The 14,435-nt window shown below is 46.0% G+C and overlaps 1 protein-coding gene across 2 annotated transcripts in view; it reads left to right on the top strand.

Moving 5' to 3' along the window:
• Positions 1–3,383: 3,383 nt before the first annotated feature.
• The window catches only part of RAD54L2 (RAD54 like 2), a 67,415-nt gene continuing 56,363 nt past the window's right edge, over positions 3,384–14,435 (top strand). For both annotated transcript variants that reach the window (XM_082289037.1, XM_082289035.1), the window contains exon 1: positions 3,384–3,523. The gene's annotated coding sequence lies outside the window, so the exon portion shown is untranslated. The remainder of the gene's footprint in view (positions 3,524–14,435) is intronic.

Here is a 14,435-nt window from a genome sequence, read left to right as displayed (position 1 = left end):
GTGTGGAGTCCTTTTCACATCTTTCCTTCCACCTCTTTTATAGATCCTGCTATAGGGAAGAAGGCCCAGATTATGCAGAACAGTACTGACCTCCCAGTCAGGAAACTGAGCATCAGTGCACCAGAGTTACTTGATTTACACTTTTATCTGGGCACAAAACTCAGGACTGAAGTCTCTATGCATTGAGATCAAACTTGATGCTCTGATCAGAAACACCATGGAAGGGACTACTTTGAAAGTGCCTTTTCCAAGCAGAATAAAACTTCATAAATTGTGCTCTGCTGGACAAGAAGAACACAGCCAAGTGCAGAAGTGCTCATGGTTATGAGAGAATCAATTAGGGCATGTTGATGAATAATGCATGTGCAGCTTAGGAGAGATGGATGACATCGGTTTTATTTTTGTACTGTTAATTGAGAGTGATTCTAGGACAGAAAAAAAGCACAAAGGGAAGATGGGGAGATTCTGGTCATAGTGTAAGAAGCTGGAGGCTCATCAACAATGCTTCCTGTCCATTAAGCTGTAAAAACCTCAGGAAGAAGAATAGTACTTATGTCCTCTACAGCTCCTAATCCATGTAACTGATACTGCCCAAGAACCCCATTCAGACTGCAAATGATATGAGCATTTAAAGAGTTAGAAGTTGAAGCTGTTGCTTCGAAATCTGATGGCCTTTCCTGTATTAAAATAATGTCTGCCTAGCTCTTTTAGGATCCAGTTGTAGGGCATCTATCAGTCAGCTTTATTTATCCCTAGAGGTGTGGTTCTGCTGTTCCTTGGAGGTGTAGGGGTCTCCAAAGGAGACCTGGTGCAGTGGGGTGTTGGAGAAAGCCTGGGACCCTGGTGAGGAATGTTCTGTTGCTGCCCACATATTCCATCCCCACATACTGATCTGCAGGTCAAAATCAACTTCTCTTCAGATCTTATGGGTCTCCCCGTGGGTCCGTGCCCTGATTGGGTTTGAAAAAGTTAAGTGTCAACTCTGAGACTGAAATAACTGCTGCAGGCTAGAACAGGAGCCTGGCAAAGCAGGAGGAGTGCTCCATGTCCCTTGCTTTGGTGCCTCCCAACATCCAGCTACAGGAATTTCCCAATGCTGGGTGCCTGCCCAGCTCAGAGCAAAACCTGCTGCAGGTGCTCAGTCAGATTCAGCTGAGGCAAAGGACGTGAGGGAAGGGCAGAGGTCACATGCTGAGGTGAGCAACCAGCCACTGACCTGAGGAACTGTGTTAGCTGGTTGTAAAGCACTTCTGTTGATGGCTGATGTGTGAAAGGCTGTGAAAGTGTTTGGGGGGTTGTGTAGGTGGCTGCTCCACTCAGGTTGTGGGGCAACCACTGATCCCACCTGGAAGATTTCAGACCGTTTCTTTATTTGCTTATTCTGGGAGGAGTCACTGCTACAAACTAATCCTCCACCAGGGATGGTAAAGGACAGCTGGTACCTGCTTAAAAGGAGCCAGAACTCCTGTGTGCGGTGGGATTTGAGGGTACTTCCTTGAGAAATAACAGCTGAGTTTGCTACCTCAGTTCTCTCTGGATGGTGTAACTCCAGCCTCAGTGTTGCAAACCAGCAGTCATAACCCACACTTGCTGCTTGGACTGAATGTTTTTGGTTGTGGTATCTGTAGGTACCCTGAGGCTGCACCATGAGCTGCCTGCTGGGGAAGCGTGGGAGATGTGGAGCTGTGTGAAGGGACGAGCACTGCAGTGGGACTGTGCAGGCAGCTCCCCTGTGCAGACCCAGCCCAACATGTCTGCCAGACAACGTGGGTGTCCAACTGCAAAGGTTCATTGGCTGTGAAAGATAGTGGCTATACATTTACAGAAACCAAGAATAATCTTCTAGGCTTTCTGTTTTAGCTAACTTTATAGAAATAAGGAGGAGGTGCTTAGCTGCTGGAGTGCTCAGAGGAGTGGCCTGTGAAGCAGCTACCCGTAGCTGGGCTGTGCTTGTCCATGTTGCTGTGGGGCAAATGCCTGAAGCATAGTATGTTATAATGTTGCCATACAGTATAAGAGCCCATAAGGACTCCTCGCTGCTCTGCTGAGGGTGTTCTGCCTGCTTTAACTCAGATTTGTTCCATTGCTTTTGAGGCCTCTCCCACCATCCCTCTCTCTGAAGGTCTCCCCTGTGTGACAGGCTGAGGCAGGGAAGGAAAATCTGGACTTTCACATCAGGTTTAACAGTAGAAGGTCCTCTAGAGGATTTGGATGTATCTAGGGGAGGAGGGTAAAAGCTTACTATGGTCCCTCATGCCTTTGCCAAGACCCCTGGGGCACACTGTTTGTGAGGTGGCTCTGTGGTACTATGGCCTTTTTATTTTGGATCAGCTCTGGCTTCCCTGAAACCCAGGAGGCCGCTGAAATACTCACAGTTGAGTTGCACTGATGATGCTCAGGCTTCTAGTACATATCCAGACCTGACACCAGTCTCCCACTTGTATTTTTTTTGCTCTGGATATTTGAGTACCAGCCTGGGGAACCAGGTAGGCACTTTCTTTGCTGGCCTTGCTCTTTTTCTTCCCTGTTACAGATGAAAACATGGAACTTGGGCTGCTGTGAGGCTGCACATCTCAGTGTGGTGTCAGCAGAGTGTCCTGGCAGTGACAGAGGCGATGGACATGCTGGACTCTGTGCCTGTGGGACTACGGCCAGTTCGTGGAGGTGAGCAATGAGCTCACTTTTTTCTCAGCACTCTCATCTGAAATAATGCCTGCACTTCTGGATACCCCTGGTTTGTGAGATCTTGAATTTTAAAGAACCCTGGGGAGGCTGCAGAAAGATTGGAGTTTAACAGCCTGAGGGAAGTTGAAATGTCGAGCTGGAGAAGAGTTTCGGTGGACTCAGTGATGGTTGCCCGGTCCCTGTGGGCAAGGTACGGAGGCAGCAGAGCCAGCTTCGTGGCAGGAGAACAGGGAACAGCAGTGGCGAACATAAACAGGTCCTGTGTCACTGGGTACGAGAAAAAAGTGTGAAGAGCCCAGCGCTAGAGCAGGGGCTCAGAGCCTGATGGATTTTTATGCATGTGGAGGGGTTTAACCTGATGGGACAAGGCCCAGAGCTAAGCTTCTTATTGTCCCTGCCTCGAGGGCGGCTGGAGGAGAGGCCCCCGAGGCTACTCAGCCTTAATGACCACGGGTCCCTGTGGCTAATTAGCAGCTTTCCGCGGGCAGTGGGAGGTTGCCCCTCGCAGTCGCTCTCCTCACAGCCGATGGCACGGGCAGAAGCAGGCCGGGCCCCGCATCCCGCCTCATCCCGCTCCAGCCCCGGGACCCCTCGGGCCGCGGCGCCCCGGGGGGCCGGGGGGAACCTTTCTGCGCCCTGCGGAACCTTCGCGGCGGAGGCGCCTGTTGCTGCCCGGGGGACGAGGCGGGCGCTGCGACGGGGGGCGGCCCCGAGCGGCGGCGGAGCCCGAGGAGCGGCGGAGGCGGGAGGAGGCGGCGGGGCGGCCGCAGCTCCCGGAGCTCCCGGGGCGGCCGTAGCTCCCGGGGCCGCCGGGCCGCAGCCCCCGCCCGCCGCCCAGGTGAGAGCGCAGCGCTGCGGGGCCGCCGCCACAATGGGAGCGGGCCGGGCAGGGGCGCGCCGGTGGAGGCCCGCCCGCCCCGCCGGGGGTGTGCGCGGAGCGGCGCGGAGCGCTCGCCCGGCCCGCGGTGGGCGCCGAGTGGGGGCGGCGGGGGAGCGGCCCCCGCGGTCCGAGGGGCCGGGAGCGTTGCGGGGGTGGGAGGGCGGAGGGGCGGTGCTGCCGGGCCGCCCGGGGGGCGGGTCCCGGTGCGGGGCGAGGAGCCGGGGGCTGCGGGGCTGGGCCCGGGGCTGAGACTGCACCCGCCACCGGGAGCGGGGCGGCCGGCCCGGGGCTGGCCTGGCCGAGCTTCGGGGCCAGAGCGAGGTTCTGCTTGTGGGGGCGCCGGGGGGTGCGCGTGTCTCCAGTGGGGTGCCGTGGCTCCCGGGGGTCCGCCCGTGCTGGCAGCGCGGTGCTGAGACGGAAGGGCCTGGCGGAGCCCGGCCGTGCCCGGGCCCAGCGGCTGTCACACTCCGCTGTGGCCGAGCAGCAATGATCTGTGGTACTGGTAAACATGGTCTATGGGACTGGTAAACAGACATGCAAAGTCATAATTTAATGTCTGTGTGAGACTTGTTGGTGAGCTTTGGATGGGGAAGGCTCTGTGTGCTGAGCTGGTGCTGTTGATCCTGTTACCTCTCCTCTCCTGATCCTGTCTCGCGGCTTTTTAAGTTGCTCCCTGTGAGGAATAGTTAGTGGGTGACTGGATGGTTTGGTGCTCACGTTTGGTAGAGCCTCTTAAACTCCATTGAAATCCCCTTCTGTCTCTTTGTCGATTGCTGCAGAACTGGTGCTTTAAAAAGTTATTACTACAACCCTCCAGTCTATGTGCAGGTGGGGGAATTTTGGTTAAAAAAAACCCAAACCAAAAACCCAAACAGTAAAAGGAAATAAATGTTCTTTTTTCTTTTTTTTTAAATGCTAATAAGATGGTTACATTTGCTTGTCTTTATAACTTTGTTAACGTTAGTTGTCCTTTGTATGGTTATGCAAACATCATGATTGGTGAGTAATCACTGAGCCTATAGGAAATCACTGCAGAAACTTCTGTGTTGGTTCAAGATGTTCTGCTGCCTGGTTGAAGGTGGTAGCTCCCCTCCCTGACTTGGAATAATGGGCCTTGTGAGTGGTCTCTGTGTGTTTCAATGCAGAATCAATTAATTTAGAATAAACAGCCTTTGTTTAAGTAGCTCTGGCTCTAGGGGCAGCAGCACCCAGCAGAAGAAGAAAAACAAAACAGTCTGCTTAGACCACTGCAGGTGCTCCTGGTGGGAGCTGGCATGGCCTTGGTTTGCTAAGCAAGGCTTCTTTTCCCAGGTGTGGAGCTGTACACCCTGAATATACAGAGAGAACAACGCAGCTTCTTACTGTGTGACCTTACAGCATCAGAATATAGGGGTTGTTCCTTGAGGGTAGGTGCTGAACATGAACTTTTCAAGAAATATACAGTTGCTACTTTAAGGAAGAGCTGTTGTGGATGTGTGACGTTTTCTGGGTTGACACTGCCTCAGAGTAAACACCACTTTCTCCCAAAAAAGCTCTGAATGTTTAGGCACTATGTTCCACTTGTACTGCACTCAGGTAATTGGTAACTTCTGCACCTCTCAAATCTCTTGGAATTTCTGATTTGATACTCAAGACTGTTGCAGATCCTGGGTGGGAACATCCTGTGCTCTTGTGAGGAGATGAACCAAACAGCATGGGTTTTGTCTCCTCTCAATAGTGGCTGCATTTTAGTGAAGATTTGAAAGGTATAACCTGGTGTAGAAAATTGTAACAGGACATTGTGGTTTTCTCTGGGATCCAAGTTAGCATTGTGGAATAATTCAGAATGGAAAGGGCCTCAGGAGGTATCTAGTCCAACCTGCTGCTCAAAGTGGGATCTACACCAAGGTCAGACAAGGACTTTGTTCATTCAGGTCTTAAACCCTCCAAAGACAAAGGTTTGTCAGTCTCTGTGTCCTTGTTCCAGTGCTTGGTTGTCCTCACCAGAAAGGACCTTTTCTCTAGGTCAGGTCGCACCTGCACCATTGCAGTTTGTGTCTGATGTCCTGCTGTGTGCCTCTGTGCGCAGACCTCTGTGTAGGTCCAGGAGATCTGCTGTCAGCTCCCCAAAGCCTTTTCTTCTCCAGTCTGGACCTCCCCATCTCCCACAGCCTCTCTTCACACAGCTGTGTCCCTCTGAGCACCTCGGTAGCCCTCCACTGAACCCACTCTGCTTTATCAGTGCCTGTCAAGTACTGGGGGTGCCCAAAACTGCCCGTGGTGTTTCCAGTGGCTCTGAAAAGTGCCGAGTGCCAGGGAGCCACGGTTTCCCTGGATCAGGGTGGCTGTGCTGCTGCTGGTACAGCCCAGTGCTGTCGCCATGTGCTGTGTTTGAGTGCAGGGGTGTATTTGCACACACATGCTCACCACCAATGTCTTTCACCCTCCTGCCACACAGCTCTGCAAAGAGCCTCATTCATATGCACACATATACATGTGTAGGTACACACACGTGTCAGATCACATCACCTGCCGCACTGAACAGTAGTTTTTCCATCATTTCCCACATATTCCAATTGTCACTAGTGTGACTCTGGGCTCCCTGGCCTTTCCAAACTCTTCTGCTGTTACACCCTCACTGGTTGTGTTTCCCAGCAGACAGGTCTGCCTGTTGGATTGCCTTCACTTTGTTTCTCAAAATGTTGTTGTTTCAAACGCTTCTTTGAGATGTATTAAGTTACCGTGCTAGGAAGGGAGTGGCAGACTTTTCTGTGGAGATTGAGTTGAATCTACTTTGATCAAACCCAGAATGTAACAATGTAGAAAGTGTGCTTTCAAATGTGGTTGTTTATGGGTGTGAGTTGAATGAAACAGTAGGGTACAATGTTTTTAAGAATGCTGTTAGTTGCCATGCAACAATGTTCCTGCAATTTCTTTGAACTTGTTTCCATCAGGGGTTTAGAAGTTTTTGGGAGACAATACCCTGTGGGATAAATATTCTCTGCTAACAAAGTCTCTTATTTTAAACCTAATTATTGAGAACTTAGTCCTGCAGAGGTTAAGTACTGCTTGCTGTTCCTAGATCCTTGGTGCAGATATCGTTTTGAGACATGTTTTCTGCTTACCCAAAATAATTTCTGCATTATATTTACCTGATTGTTGAGTTGATTACAGCTGAACTTGTTTCAGAGAATGCTCATCTCAAGACAGAAATTTGTTGTGTTTAAGCAACATTTTAGCTATGTAAAAATAAAAGAATTTATAGAGAGCTGGCATTTCCCTTGCTCCCCAAATCAGTGCTTATTAAGTACTTTCACCTGCACAAAAGAAGACTTGTGTAGAATCTGATATTGAGGTAATTTGAAACAATGAATGAAAATTTCATTTCTTGTTAACTTTTAGAAACCTCACATTTAATTTTTAGGGCTTTATGCTTACTAAGAAACAGTATTGAAGGGGAATGGTAAAATAATAACCATTTGTTGTTTGAGAAGGGGACAGAATTAGCTGATGAAATCAAGTGTCATTATAGACTGGGAGAAGAAAGAAGGCGGAATTACAGGTAGCCATGAGAAGGTAAAATTTGTTGAACAGGCACCTTTAGAAGCTGGTTGAGTTTCTGAGAATATGATGGTGTTGTTTTGTTATTTGGTTTATTTTAAGTCATCCTTTTTTAAACCAGCTTGCTAGTGGCATGTAATTCTAAACAATACTAAGTTATTGATTAGTATTTTGTATGTGATAACCAGCAAATGCCAACTGCACGTTTGCAGACAAAATTGGTATATCTGAAGTTGAAACAAGTTTTGAGGGGAAAAAAAGAAGGTGAAAAAGTATATATTGCTTTCATTCATGCAGGTATAAAACTGCATAAAAATATCAATAAGATTTGTTACTTTGAAAAATATCTCAAGGTATAGAAAATAAGCTTTCAGAAATTCTTAAAGGTCAGCTGTACCATTGACTCACTTTATGCCTGATGTGGAATAGCAGAATTTCTGTGCTGTCCTGTGAGCAAGGCTGATTCAGTGCTATTGCAATTTCAGAGCAGCTGTGGTAATTGAAATCTTGTTCTTACTCAGTGGTAATGCTGGATTTGGGGTCAGTCTGACACCTCCAAAAATCTTGTGGCATTTCAAAGGTATCTGTGACTCACTTGAAATGTTACACCACTCAGACCTAATAGCAGCATTTTCAGCGTGCTCTAAAACCTGCAAGTAGGAGCAGTGATTTGAAGCCCTCTGGGGTGGCCCCTCAGCTTGTCCCAAAGCTGCTGTTCTGAGAGTGTATCCACAAGTTGAAATGCACAAACAAAGAAAGGAAGAATGATCCAAGTTTGGTATTAGTGACAGTCAGTTATTCAAGCATCGGAAAAGATGTAAAGGCTGCTATGCTCTTGTCTGGAGGAAGTATTGATCCTGTGCTGGGGAAAAGTGCTGAATAACTTTGTGACTGAAGATCTCATTCAAAGATGCAGAAATCTTTAGGGGAAGATTGTTAGTTGCTTCAAAACCAGGCTGAAGAAATCTGTTAGATGCAATCAGTGTGGCTTGTGGTATAAACACAGAGTACAGCATTCAAACCATGCAAACAGTGCCCTCTACTACTGCCCTAAATCCTGAGAGGAATTTCTGAGCTGCAAAGTGCAGTTACCATTTTCTTCTTGGACACCTATTTGAAAGAGGAGAGTTGAGATGAACCAGTTTCTTGCTGATATGACTTGAGTTACTCTTTCCTCCTCCTCCTCCACACATGCACACACAGTGGTACTGGTAGGAGCTAGGTAAGAATTAAGTGTATTAACAAATTTTCTGCTACTGTAACAGTTTCTATGCTCATGGACCTCTGATGGCATATAAGTAGAAAACCAGAGGTGGAAAAACTCAACATGTGCACATGCTTTCTTGGGTTACAAATACATTGAAACTTACACTGAACCAGGAGGACTTTGGTCGAGTCAAGTGCAAAACAACATGCCTTTATATAAGAGAGGCACTAAACTTATAAAAATAATTAAAGAGGTTTTCTAGTGATTTGGCAGAAAACTTTACTCTGGTGTTCTCTGTGGCAAGCCAGCTTGATCTAATTAACAAAGAAGTGGAGCTATACAAAGGCAAAATTGACCAACAGAAAGAATGTGGCTGGTCAGGTATAAAGAGTTTGTAGGGCAAGCATAGGATGGGAAGTAATTGAAACACAGTGGAAGTAACATTATTTTGACTTGTACTTTCTTCTCTTCACAATGAAAGTTTTTAATCTAAAATTCTTGTGAAGAAAACTTTTCTAGCCCAACAGAACTGTGGAAATGACATTTTAGAGACATGATAATTCACCAAAGATTTTCTCTAGTTTCTCAAGTCTCACCCAGAACATCAGCGTCAATGAAGTGTGTGTTATTATATTTGGAGTAGTTGAATCCAGAATAAATAATTTGTTAAAGTGTATCAATCTTATGTGAATTGCTCTAGCTGTTTGTTGCTACAACAACCAACCAAACCCCAAACCAAACAAAATCTGTGGACCTGTCAAAGCCTGGAAGTGGATAGTAGAGCACAGGTGCTCACACTGCCTGCTGAGTCAATGTGGGAAATGGAATGTTGCTCAAAAAGGAATTGATTGAGGAGGGCTGCTGGTGGGATTTACTCAAAATTAGTGAAGCAAAAGAGACTCTGTTACGTGGCCGGGGAGTAGCAGTGCTCTGGAAGATCAAAAAATTCTAATTAAATCTCTTGTATCAAACACATACTTACAAATGGGATTTGTGTGGTAATTGTATTCCCATGACTGCTTCAGTCACTGAGGGTGTTGTTGAAAAGCGAATCTTGCTCAGCAGATACAGTTTCATGTATGATCTGTGAGTCAACACCTGGATTAAAAACAGTAGATGTGGAAAATAGAATATGAATGGAGGATTTTTTCAGGGATTTATAGTAGGTCCAGAGCTTTGTAGTATTTTTGTTAGTGGCCTGGAAGAAAACATGAAATTAGAGCTGTTCAAATTTGTGGATTATGTAAAGGTTGTGCCTGAGTGGTGATGCATGAAGAAGCAGCAGCAGCTGTACAGTGTCCTCTGAATTGTTTGGGTAACTGGGTTTAATATGGCCAAATGTTTTTATAGAGCTGGAGCACGTTATGCATGTTATGGGAAAGACTGGAGGCTGTAGGTTTAGAATACAGAATTGTGCTTCCAGAAACCAGTGACCTTGGAAAGGATGGCAGGAGCAGAGCAGATATATGGCAGTATGTGAGTCCTCAGAGCTTAAAATAAGCGAATTAATTTTTTAAATACTAATGTACATTCATAATAACAGGAAATACTGAATAAAGGCAGAGAGGTGAAATCAGTTGCAGAGTATTTTGACGAGGTTTAATGTTGGTGTTTTTAAAGAGGTGTTCAAAGGCAAGAAAGATGTAGTGTTCAATGTTAAGTGATTAAAGTGCTCATTATAAAACTTTTTCTTGAACTGCTCAATCGGGTTAGCTTATTGCAAGGTATTTAAAAGTTTCTCAATTTTCTTTGGGCAGAATGGGCTGTGTACCAAAGGGCTCTTTAATTTAGTGGGAAAAGATACAATAGCAGCCAGTGCCTGGAAGTTGAAAGGATTATTTCAAATTAGGAAAAAGGCACAGATTGTTAACAGTGAATGTGATCAACCACTGAAGACATTAGGAAGATGCTTGTAAGTATTAAGGAAAATTAGGATGTCTTCATCTCTTGAAGTCATCAAGTCAGGAGGAGTTTAATTTGGAAGATCTGGGTGAGGAAATGCACTGTAAATATACAAGTGTACCTACTACCATACAAGTACAGAGTCATTGGCACTTGCCAAAGAGGTCTCACCCAGTCATGTTCAGACTTTTCCTGCCCATGCTAGAGTCAGTCAAAGGGTCTGGTGGTGGTAGTTGTTCTCTTATAGCACTCCTTTAAATCTATTAAGTGTACATTTTCTCTCAAGGGAATAAATGGGCTTGTATGGACCATGTACTTAAATGAAATCAAATATTTGTGATCTCTTTTTTTGGGAAGCACTGTCACTTTTGTTGATGGGGAGAGGAAGGGTCTGTATGGGGAAGGACAGGGATGGCTATTTCATTTCCTGAACAGGTTGAAATATCTTCCCCAGTGTTTTTTTCTCAAAAAAATCTGATAATGTGCTCTTAAGAAGTTTACTCCAGTAGTGAGTAGTTTTTACATTCTGTAGAAATTGCTTTTTCATTGGGGGAAGAAATTGCATGTGCTCTTGCTGGCAGAGGTAGCTCTGAGTGTGAATGCAAAAAGATGTTGTGTCTTGTGTGCCTCTGCCAGTATGAAATCAGTGTGTCCCTTGTCCACCAGAGGAATGGTTTCTGTTGTGTTCTGTCTGCCAAAGCAGTGAAGGATGTAGAGAGGAAAAACTTGTGGGTCCTCTCCTGCCTTGGCCATTAGGGAGATTATTGGTTGTCTGTAGATTCTCAGTGCACAATTAGTTCGGGATGTTTTCCTAAGCTCTTCTGGAAGTACAATGGGAACTAGTCTGGCTGTGACAGCAGCTTGTGCGTGGTAGGCACCTTTCCAGACATCCTGATCTTTTCCCCATCACAGGATGGGTACGTGCCCAGTCATGTGTTGGAGGAAGGGCTGTGGGAAATGCAGGAGCTGGATGATCTGCTCCTGGCAGATTGTCCTGGATGGCCTTTCCCCACACACCCCTCGACTTTGGCAGGGAATGAGCACCTACACTGACAGCCCTTGTGCAGAAAGGGTGTTTCCAGCAAGCATCACATGTAAGCTGTCTGTTCAGGATCTCTGGTTTTGGGGAAGGGTCAGCACTATAACAAGTGACCTCTTTTATCACTGAAAGAGGTTGTCTTGCTGAAAGACGTTACCTCCTTGGAGCGTTTTCCAGCCAAGTGTTACCTTTTCTCCTCTAATACTTACTTTATTATTTCAGCAAAGTCTTGTTTTCTTTTTTTGCACTCCTGAGCTGACCTGTACAGGAAGACTTAGAGGTAAATACTTCTGTTGAGGGAAGTTGTTTATCTTTGAATTTTCTTGCAGCTTGGAGGGGGTGTGTCTCCTCTGCATCTCTTGCTCTCCTTTCTGTTATCTGGTCTGACCCATTTTGCTGACAAAGAGAAGGCAGTGACGAGAGACAGAAGTGGTTATAAGTGAACAGTTTCTTTGCCTTCCCCCCCTCCTCCCCAGTGATCTGCTGGCTTCTCTTTGCAGTTGCTTTATGGCAGGGAAGATTGAAGGTGAAGAGAGTTAATTGTCTGGGAGTCTGTATAAGATTCTGGGGATTGGAGGAGATGGTAGAACTTGGGAGATAAGGATTTCAGTTTTTTCTATGTTGTTTAATCTTAATGTGCTGGAGCTCCTCCTATATCCTATACCAGTCAGGTATCTTTGTCATGGTTGCTGAGGGGACCTATCTCTTCTCACTTATATCTTTGCTTGGCTGTGACATTATTTAGTATGAGTTATAAAATGTGAAAAAGTTTACCTGTGGCCTGGGTCAGAAAATCGAGACCAAGAGCAGTGGTCTGTGGAGTGGCAGTTTCATTCTTGTGAGAAGAAAGGATGAGAGAGGACTTTTAGGACCTTGTGCCAAGGGTGTTTATGCCTCCTTGAGCAGTTTGGGTGAAGTTCAAGTGCTGAGTGAAACGAACACAAGGCAAACACGGGATGTGCATGAGAGGCTACATACACCGTTATGTATTTATAGCCAAAGCCCCACAGTGGCTCTTGGGGAAAGGTCTGTGTTCAGGAATACAGCCCAGGAATATCTACTTATCCCAGACATAATAAGATACAACACGAAAACAAAGAAAGGCAGAGAACTAAAGAAAGTGATTCTCTTATTCAAGTACTAAAAATCAGCCCTTGATCTCAGGCAAGGTCATCATGGCCAAAGTAAATTCCTCCTCATGAGGTTAAAGAAATTACCCGTTTGTTCTCATGGTACAGATTGCATCACTTCCCTTTGTCACCCCATAAAGGTGTTCTTTTAACAAGTCCCTCTGAGTGCATTTAGAAGGCGACATGCCCTGACCCAGAGAAGATTCTGTCAGTGCTGGTTAGCAGTTTCTCAAGGTCGGGACAGCTTATCTTCCTGTTCCCTAAAACAGAGCCTTATCCTGCCTTTTCTAGTGCCTGTATGTAATTGCAAGGACCTGTTCACAGAGGCTCTCACTAAAGATGTTACATGCTAAGGACTTACATGAGGAGGTGTATTTTGCTTTGAGCTCTGGGCAGTTTAAAAGTATTTGCTGTGGGGAGAGAGAGATGCACAGCAAGGGTGTCTGATTGCATGATATAAATTACGATACTTCTGCCCTTTGAGTGGCAGTTGCATTGTTTTTTTCAGTTGAAAAAGTCCAGCAAAATGAAGTTCAGAAACAGTTTACATAAACCACATAGTGATGCCATGACTATTCAAAGAAAGAAACAGTTGAGAAAATTATCTCACCTTGGCTACATACATCATCCTTTGGGCTGGAGCGTTGAAGGCAAGGAAGCTTTGTTATGAAGACCATCTCATTTTCTCAAATAGAAATGCTGTCTGGCCCCTGCACTGGAGCAGTAAGTATCTGGCTGCTTAGAGCATGGCCTTGGTGACAGTGACTCCAGCTTGGTGAGCCCATACCCAGGGCTGCATGTTCTCACCCTCTCACTGGTTTTTCCCTTTGTGCCCACACAGCTGTTCATGCAGCTTTGTGGTAAATCACATTTAGGAACTGAATTTTGCTTCCAGGTAGGTTTTCAGCTGAATCAGTTTGCTGTCCACCCATGCAGAGGGTTGTGCTGGCATGGTGTGGGAGCAGTGTGTGAGTTGGGAAAAGAGCAGCTGCTGCAGAAAATGTGTCCGAGGCCTGGGAGGCTGCAGTCAGCAAGAGGGAAAATGGGTAACTTAATCAAGGCCGAATGGTGATTACCGTTGTGGTGCCTCTGAAATCTGAAAACTGTCTGTCAGTGTCAAGGCATGTCTCTGTCTCTCTAATTGGTGGGTTTAGCATCAGGGTTTGGTTGCCATCTTCTGTTTAGTGCGCTCTTTTATTCAGTCTTTGCATTTATTATTTGCATCACTCACTGACGGAAGCAAAAGGAACAACATTCCCAGTGTAATGTAACTGTCCAGAGGCTCGATTACTCTTGCAGCATTGCCACTTAACACTTGTGTGAAAAGGCATCTGGCTGTGGCTTCTCCTTTCCCAAAGTAGTGCAAGAGCTGTATATTCCTTAAAAAAAATGCCAGGGTTATGGAATGCACCTCAGCAGCCAAACACAAGCTTCCGGGCATAGGAAGTAAGAAAAACCAGCTTGTTTTTATAGGGGACGTTGGGGTGGAGGAGATAGCAGGAAAAAAGAATATTTTCTTAAATCGAGGAGTTGTTGTAGGAGGGGTGACATCAGCTGGATTTTAAGTTCCTTGTCCGTAGGTGTCAAGGAATTGAGGAAATGGGACCAAGAAATAAACCTCACAAGACCAGTGCCTGTTTGTTCTTAGTATACAAAGCGTAACACAGGCTCTAAATAGGGAGCAACAGTTGCCTTGAAAACTGGGTGTCAAGGTGACCTGTTGCATGGAATAAAGAAGATTTGGAACTGAAGAAGTGCTTTTGAGATCAGGTATTTGGGGAAAAGCTGTTATCCCAGAAGAGATTTTTTTTTCTGATTTTTCCTCAGTCTTGGGATGTGGTCCTGTTATCTCTGGAGAAGAATTTCCTGGGCAGGCTGGTTTTTTTTTTTGGTGGGGGGGAGCTCTTAAATCTGGACAATGCATAGTAAGATTTACCCTAGCCAGCATTTTTAACTTTGTCAACTGTAACTTCACATCCTGTTCTCCAATGAATGTGGGAGTAGTTCAGGTGTGTGATCTGAATTTGTTTATTTTAGAATGGCAATAGTTAA

This window comes from Coloeus monedula (genome assembly GCF_965178545.1).
Source record: "Coloeus monedula genome assembly, chromosome: 11".
In the NCBI taxonomy this organism is placed as follows: Eukaryota; Metazoa; Chordata; class Aves; order Passeriformes; family Corvidae; genus Coloeus; species Coloeus monedula.
The sequence above is the reverse complement of the archived record's forward strand: the minus strand, read 5'-3'. Positions and strand labels throughout refer to the sequence as shown.